The following is an 8,566-nucleotide window of genomic DNA, read 5'->3' as shown; positions in this document are numbered from 1 at the left end:
AAGTCTCATGGGGACTCCTAGAGTTTAGGAAAAAGGAAGCAAAAAGTGCAAACATGCTCCAAGGAGAGCCTACCCAGCATCCTTTGTCTTGAAGGTTTTATCTGTTTTCTCTGGGCAAGAATCATAGGGGAGAGTTTCAATAGAATATCAGCTTTCCACATGCATTTTCAACAAGCTGATGCATCCAAATGAGTGTATAGGGGAGTTTGGGAGTATGCTCTGGTCAGTCTTACCACTTTTGTCTGGCTCTCATAGGTTTTTCATTATTTGTTCCCCTGACTTCATCTGACTTTGGGTTTGGCTGGCACAAACAGTATTAATTGGGTCTCTTCCCTCTGTCTCCCTGACCAGGGTGATATAACTATTTATTCCCCGGTCAAGGAAGAGAGGTGAAAACTATTTGTTCGCAATTGTCCTTGATCAGGGAAGTTAGGTCCTGTGATTCACTAGCTGGGTATAAATTGGTCAAATTGTTTGGCCTTGTTTAATTACCTCCCCTCAGTTTCTCCATTCCACATACCCAGGAATTTCCCTAGCTTCTTACTATCCTGCCTCCTCTCCTTGGTCCTGCACCCTTACCTGTTGTCTCTTCGTTGTCTGGTATGATTTCCTAGAAGCTGACGCTTCTGTAGTGGGTATTCCTTTTTTGGCTTATGCTGCATTTCACCCCCTCTATGGGGTGACAGGAAAGGAAGGGTGCATTCTGTAGGGCACAGCATAGTGTCTTACAAGGCAGAGGCCTCTGCATTGCCTACAAGCAAGGGGCATTAACATTAACATTAACATTAACATTAACATTAACTGGGTGACTTCTGCATGTTCAGGGGATTCAGGGAGATCTGGAGTTTCAGAGATCTCAGCCTCATAAACCTAAATGCCCCTGTCTCATATCTCAAGTCTCTTCTTGCCTTGACAATACCTAATCTCTCTCCTCCAAGCTTGCCAGGGTTTCGATTTCAAACTTCTCTGGAGCTCACCTACCCTTAGAACTAAGTTCTGGGCCTGGCTGGGTTTTTTTTGTTGTTGTTTGTTTGTTTGTTTGTTTGTTTGCCATCTACCTGCAGGTGATGGGGAATCTCTTTAAAGGCAGCCAAAGAAATATTCTGTCACGTTTCACCTTAAATTAGTGACCATTCACCTCCAGCATGTTTTCTTTTTAATCTTTCAATAGCTCCCAGTAACAATCAGCCAATCTCATAATTCTTAAAATCATTGCTTTCCCTATACTTCTCTGGAGATGTTCCACCAGGTTTTACCTTCCTTCCACGGGTATTCATCCCCACTTACTCTCGTTGAGGGGTTTCTCAATTACTTCACTGGAGAATCCCGAGACTCTGGGTACTCTACCGACCATCTGGCTGGCAGGTGAGTCAAGCCTCCAATTCTCATCTTAGAGATTTCTTCCTTAGGACCGCTCCTGACACCAGCTCTCCTGGAGACAAAATGCAGTAGAGATTTCTGTATGGGGGTTGGGGGGTGCATTGGTAGCACACCCAGGACCACTGCTGTAAGGCTGTGAAGGAAACAGGATTGGGGGAGGGGGGGGGGCTCTGACACTGCAATTTAGTTACAATAATTGTACTTCAGTTGATCCTACGGGAGCTCTAGAGCTGGAGTGGCCTTCCAAGTCCTCCCACGCTGAGGCACAGCATCATTTTATTGTTTATAAAGAACACCTTAATAAACCAAAGAAGAATATTGACACTCTTATGACAAGAAGATAAAAATTCAAAAGAATATCATTCAAGGGGAATGAAGATTTTTCTGAAGATTTCATAAGACAAAGGAGAGGGTTAGCACATATGAAATACAATGTTATTAAAATCCCTTTTAAAACTCTTTTGCCCAAGATCCCACTCCTCAAATGAGTTGCTGCATCTCTCTTGCAGACTTATTCTACCTGCAGACTTAACCCTTCTGGAATGTTTCAAACACCACCTTGAGCTGAGTTCTGCTTTCTCATTCTCATCCGTATTTTCCAGACCATTTCTTTCTGATAGTTTGGCTCTCTCTCAACTTCTGTTGTTTGCAGGCCCTCCAGTGGTCTACTTTACAAGGATCCTCTTTGGTATCCATCTGACTTTGAAGGGGAAGGACTGGGAATAATAAATTCTTTGTGTTTAATATTTTACCCTCTAACATCTGCACATGCTAATTATAGCTCTCAAACATGGCCCACCAGTAAAAATAAAAACCTTTTATTGTTTTACTTCAAAATAATTAATAGTCTTCATTTCTAAAGGATAAAAATTAAAACTCATCAGTATCAGCTTAACCAAAAGTGGTGATAAACTAGATTCAGGAGGAAAATCCAAAAGCCATCTCTCAGAAGGTGCTGCTTTTCTCACTGCAAAATATTTTAAACGAATGTATATGGAAAATGAATAATGAGCATCTGTAATACCTTTGACAACAGGGATAAATTTTAAAAATACTTTGAGCTAAATAAAAATCAAAATACAACTTATCAAAATTTGTGGGATGCAAAAAAATAATAATTTTTTAAATATATTTTATTGATTTTTCACAGAGAGGAAGAGAGAGGGATAGAGAGTTAGAAACATTGATGAGAGAGAATCATCAATCAGCTGCCTCTTGCACACCCCCTACTGGGGATATGCCCACAACCGAGGTACATACCCCTGACCGGAATCGAACCTGGGACCTTTCAGTCCCCAGACTGATACTCTATCCACTGAGCCAAACTAGTTTTGGCAATAATAATGTTTTAATCAAAATGTTATCTTACTTTATGTAGAAAAAAATGGACTTTATTATAAGTGTACTTCAGTGAAGTGGCAGATTATGCAGCAACTCATACTAAGACCCGTTTTTAAGTGGTGATTGCAAATGGGAGTGAACCTCATGTTTTTAGATGTTTAAAAACTAGTATCTGGTCTCTGCCTCAAATACTATCTTCAGTAAGCTATCTTATTAAGCAATAGGTAAGCTCAGAATTTTTTTATGCCAGGAAAGAAGATCAGAAATTGCTATAACATCAGCAGTTTATGTTAGATGGAGTTGTGATGCCAGAAGGTAATGGGAGAAAATTAGCCAGGTAAATAAGCAGCTCTCTTTAGCATAAGAGTAGGTTGTTTATGAAATGCTTGGGAGGATGTTTTAATGACCTTTATTCATCTTTACAGGACCACTGGTAAGCTGTGTTATCTCTTCATTGGACTCAACCAAGGTTTTCTTTCCTGATTTATTTATCAATCCAAAGCCAGCTCTCTTTAGTAAGGAAAATAGATGAAACAGGGGGGGGGGGGGGGGGGGGAAGAGGCATCTTTAATATCTGGGACCACTCCAAAATTTTTGAAAATAAACATGCAGACTTTGCCCCAATGAATTGTACTATCATTATACACACACACACACACAAAAGGGATTGCTTCATACTTGATCCACTGCCTGTGTTCTGATTTTGGCAATAGATTCTAAAATATACCACTTAAATAGAATGCAAGCATTCACCATGAAGCCTGATTATTTAGATATTAACTTCTAAAAACCTTAGAGATGATGATGCTTATTGGGTTGAATCAAAGTCTAAAGATAAACACTCTGGAACGAAAATTTCACTCAAATCCTATCAGGCTATTTCATGTATATGGTAATTGCTCCAAACATGTTGAAATTGGGATACATTCAGAAATTGTATGAAATGAAAATTGCTATAATTTCCATTTTTAGCAAAGTAGTATGATTCTCTGCAGTTACAGATGAAGAAAAAAAATGCTGTAATAAAATCTCCAAGTTCAATCCAATAACAATGAGCAATTCAGGCTCATTCCATGAGAGCTAATTGGAGAAGTCCATCAGATGCTTGTTCATGTTTACAAAATGAGGCATTTCTATACCGTATTTACTTTGGTTAGGCCTTTTAGGCAAGCAGGAAGATCAGTTCTAGGTCCTCTGGGGAAAGCAAAGTAAATTCAGAATCAAAAACAGAAATTATTCATTTGGATGCCTCTCTTTCCTAAGATATAAATCTCCCCTCTGAGGTTAAACATTGATGAAGACTATATGTAAATAGAAAATTTTTAGTTTTTGCTCTAAATTAAGATTTCATTTACTGAAAGTGATTGATATTATTGAGATTTTGGTTAATATTTTATTTAACAAACATTTATATAGCCGAAACAGGTTTGGCTCAGTGGATAGAGCATGGGCCTGAGGACTGAAAGGTCCCAGGTTCGATTCCAGTCAGGGGCACGTACCTTGGTTGCAGGCACATCCCCAGTAGGGGGTGTGCAAGAGGCAGCTGATCGATGACTCTCTCTAATCGATGTTTCTAACTATCTCTCTCCCTTCCTCTCTGTAAAAAAATCAATAAAATATATTTTTTAAAAAAACATTTATATAGTGCTAATTACGGTGCCATCAAGGCATTATTCTCAGTGCTTTATCAATATTAACTCATTTAATCCTCAGTTCACTGAGATCAGCAATATTTGAGATCCCTGCATTAGAGACAAGGAAACAGGCACAGATCCGTTAAGTAACTACCTGAAGGTCACACAGCTACTGGTAGCAACTGACAGGATGGAACTCAATCCCAGAATTCTTTTCAGTTAATACTCCTAACCATTACATTGCGATTGATAGTGTAAAGATAATACCCAGAAATTATTATAAGCTTTTACTTCTCAAATTTATAACAAAAATAAAAAATCGTTTTAAAGGAGCTCTGTACCTAGTTCTCAATCTCTCCACTCCTCCTACTGTTATCATAAAGGACCCCAGTGTGTTCACTGTTGACCCATAAAACACTATATAGCTTTATGCCCATCCTTGTTCAGCCACGGAGAAGCCATGTTATTTATTTACTCTCCCTGGGCCTCCATTTGGGTTGCTGAGAGAATTAATTGAATTAAAACATGAAGGGCACTTAAACAATGAGCAGATCAGTATTGCTATTTTCCTTTCTTTTCAGTAAAGAAACTACTTTATTGCCAAGAGTGGGCAGGGCAGAAGGGGCTGGGGCCTATTCTGGACAATAAAGGTGCCCTCAGCGGATGTAGAAAGCACTACGTCAGGGATTGTTGCAGGTTGACTCAGCCATTCTAAAAAGCATCTGTCTCAGGTGCTAGTAGGAGCTCAGCAAATGAATGGGAGTTTCTTTTCCCCAAAGCTCGGGCCTCTTTCTCTCTTTCCTAGACTATGGCCATCGCACTGGGCTCATTCTTTGCGGTTTTTTTTGAACCAATTCTTCAAATGAGTTCTGTTTGGAAATCTGAATTTGAATTACATTGTATCACACACAGAGTAGAGTTTTAAGTTTCAGAGAGTCATCCAATGTCCTGTGCACTTTGGCTCCGGGTTCTTAGCCTGTCCCATGTCCCTAATCTTTCTCATTTGTGACAGTGTTCCTATCACACCGGGGAAGTCACTTACCCAAACACATTGATATCTCTGCACTAGAAAGCATGCTTTTCTCTATGCTTGAATGCTCTCAGTAGTACTCCTTAGCACAGGCCTCACTCAAATTCCGGTATGACCCCATTCATTTCTCTGGAGGCAATTTATTCTCCCTTCATCTATACTCCAAAGGCACACCACTTTCAATCTTCCAGTAGCTCTGATCACATCCATTGTGTTTTATAATTAGTTATATAACTATTATGTTACTATAAAGGGAATAAATGCCCTCTATACTCCTCTATAGCAAGAAAAGTGCCTTTTACATACGTTCTCAAACATGTACCATATGTACAGAATATGGATTGAATACTTAATTTCTCAAGGACAATTTGAAAAAGGTAGCTATGTCTGAAATACAGAAGGAAAACAAAAACTTAATATTTACATTAGAAAATTGGTTGGCATTCATTTTCTAAAAACAAATTTTGGGGGAAAATAATATAAAGCAGATACTCAGTTAATGGGAGCAAGATGGAAAATGCCATTGCCAAACTATATTTAAGAGTAATCAAGTCCTCTAAATTGAGCATAAGTCTGAAGCATGATCAAGTTAACAAAAAAGGCCAGTGTTATTTTGACTGAATTGAAAACAGAGTGTGGGGAAATTTGTATTCTTCCCTTGAAAAACAGAGTGACTTTATTCCTTCCATTAAGCCAGTTTTGTGGCCAAAGCTTAGCCAATGCTTCAGGTTTTTATCAATACCTCTTCCATCATTCATTTATCCCTTGTTTCAGTCCTGCCTTTCTTTGTTCGCTGTTAAGTAGTTGTTTATCCCCCTTACTTTTGTGTTAATCAATGTAGTGTAACAGCTACTTTTATATTAAATGCATATTTCATAGAGCTTTTTGGGTTCAGATACTTGATTAAAGATAAATTAAGGGTTGAATTTCCCTTGTCTGTCAGCACATTAATTAAACATCTAATATATGTCAACTATTATAGGATGCAGCATTGTCAAAAGAAAGACCTACTCATCATCTAATCAGTGTTTCTCAAACTTTTGACATATGTGTACCCTTCTATAATTTCCGTAACACTGAGTACTTCTCTACTCATGAGAACGTAAAGTTAGGCGCAGCTAAGCACGGTGCAGTGCATATCCCCACCAAACTCTGGTGCAACGCATACCCACACCAAACTTTTCCATACCCCTGGGGGTACGCGTACACCACATTTTGGGAAACACTGAATTCTACATAGAGCTCACAATGAAGCAGGGAAGGCAAACAAATAAATGTTAATGAAATAAATGTTATAGCATAAGACTGTCTAGTAGCAAAACTAGAGCTTGTTTACTTAGGGATAAAGAAGGTATTCCTTAGAAGAGATATGTAAGCCTAGCCATAAAACACAAATTATGTTTAACCGAACACAGAAATAAAAATAGGGGCAATTTTACTTTTTTTTTATTAAGAGAGAGTGGTCGAAATAGTGGGAATAACATGAATGTAGACTGAAGGTGAGAGAACAATGAGTGACTGTAAAAGAAACCAGAAGATGTTAGCATTTGTGCCAAGGGGGCAATGAAAGAAACACAATAATTAAGGCTAAAATTGAGGGCAAAATAATCTGAGGTTCTCTAATTGACTTCAGGATTTTTGGACTTGATCCTAGGAGCTCTACCCTCTCTCCTCTTACAAAGGATGGATTCTTCCTGCGGATATCAAAAGCCATTCATTCTTTTTTAAAGGTATATTCATTTTATTGATAGTACCCCAAAATTTAATGAAATAGCATTTTCTTAAGGAAAAGTAATTCAGTCTTCTTGTGCACTGTATACCATCTCCTTTAGCATACCAAAGACATTGTTCTTGCAAGCACATACACTCTCTCTCTGGAATCATTTTTTTCCTACTGGCTATACCATAAAAAAACACATATAAAAAAATTATATATATATTTCCCACCAGCCCATCTTCCCTGCCACATTTCTCTGCACCCTTTATAGAGTATCTCATCCAAAAATAATGTCTGTATGTACTGTCTATACTTTTTCACGTCTTGCATCAATGTAATCCGTTTTACATCATCATAATTTTACCAGGATTTTGTCCCCGTGCTTCACTAACCCCACTTTGGCAAAATAACCAGTGACCTTTATCACATGCTCCAGCTGACTCAGTAGCACTGAAGGAGCCTGTATCTCATTCAGATAGCAGCAATTGGTCTCCTATCAGATTCCTAACTTCAGAGAATACACATCCAACTCTCTGTGGTTTCATTAAAACCACTGTCATACCCTGGCCAGGTGGGTATGACATTTTCTCACACACTGACATGCTGTGGGTGTGATTCCCAGTCAGGCATGCAGGAAACACACCTAGATTGGTGGCTTTGATCCCTGGTCAGGGTGCATATGGGAGGCAACCGATTGATGTCTCTCTCTCACATCAATGTTTCTCTCTCTCAAATCTATAAACATATCACATATCCTTGGGTGAGGATTAAAAGACACAAAAAACATTTTCACTAATCCTTTGATGAAAAAAAAAGTATTGAAGGTTATAGCACAGCAACAGCTCCCTTTAAAAAGTCTGTTTTATTCTTCTTTCATCTTTACCTCCTGAATTTTTAATATCCTAGACATAGGAAAAGGCTTAAGAGTTTTCTGACAGGTTTTCAACCACCTACATTTGACAATTTGGTATAGTTGTTTCACTTCGGAATGTATAATCTCTGATCTTAATGGTTCAGATAAACTGAGATGAGAAAAAAATTCCACTTTAGTATCCTCATGTATCTTGAGATGGATCATAGTTTTTCATTTAGAACAGAGAATCAGTCCACTTTGAGACTCTCCATTCAAAATGCCTTAGGGACTCTTTCCTTTGCCATCCTGAAGTTGCTAGGCAGCTAGTAGTTGGGAACGTTCCCATGTGTATTAGTGTCCATGGTGAGGTCATACTTTCTTTTCTTAACAGGAGAGGTCCAATTATATGTTCGCAGAGAACAGCATGCTTGCCTTTTTGGCTTTTCACCCAAGTACAGTAGAAACAGCCAGATAAAAAATAAGAAAATGTGGCCATTCAGCTAATGCACATCAGAGAATCATTTCAATCACATGGTTAAGCACATAATAGGCTGAACTTCCTAAATATGTGCAAATGAGAGCCAGGTCCTAGTATGTAATCTTGGTGAAAA

Source organism: Pipistrellus hanaki (assembly GCF_964339955.1).
Source record: "Pipistrellus hanaki genome assembly, chromosome: 10".
In the NCBI taxonomy this organism is placed as follows: Eukaryota; Metazoa; Chordata; class Mammalia; order Chiroptera; family Vespertilionidae; genus Pipistrellus; species Pipistrellus hanaki.
This window is presented reverse-complemented; position numbering follows the sequence as displayed.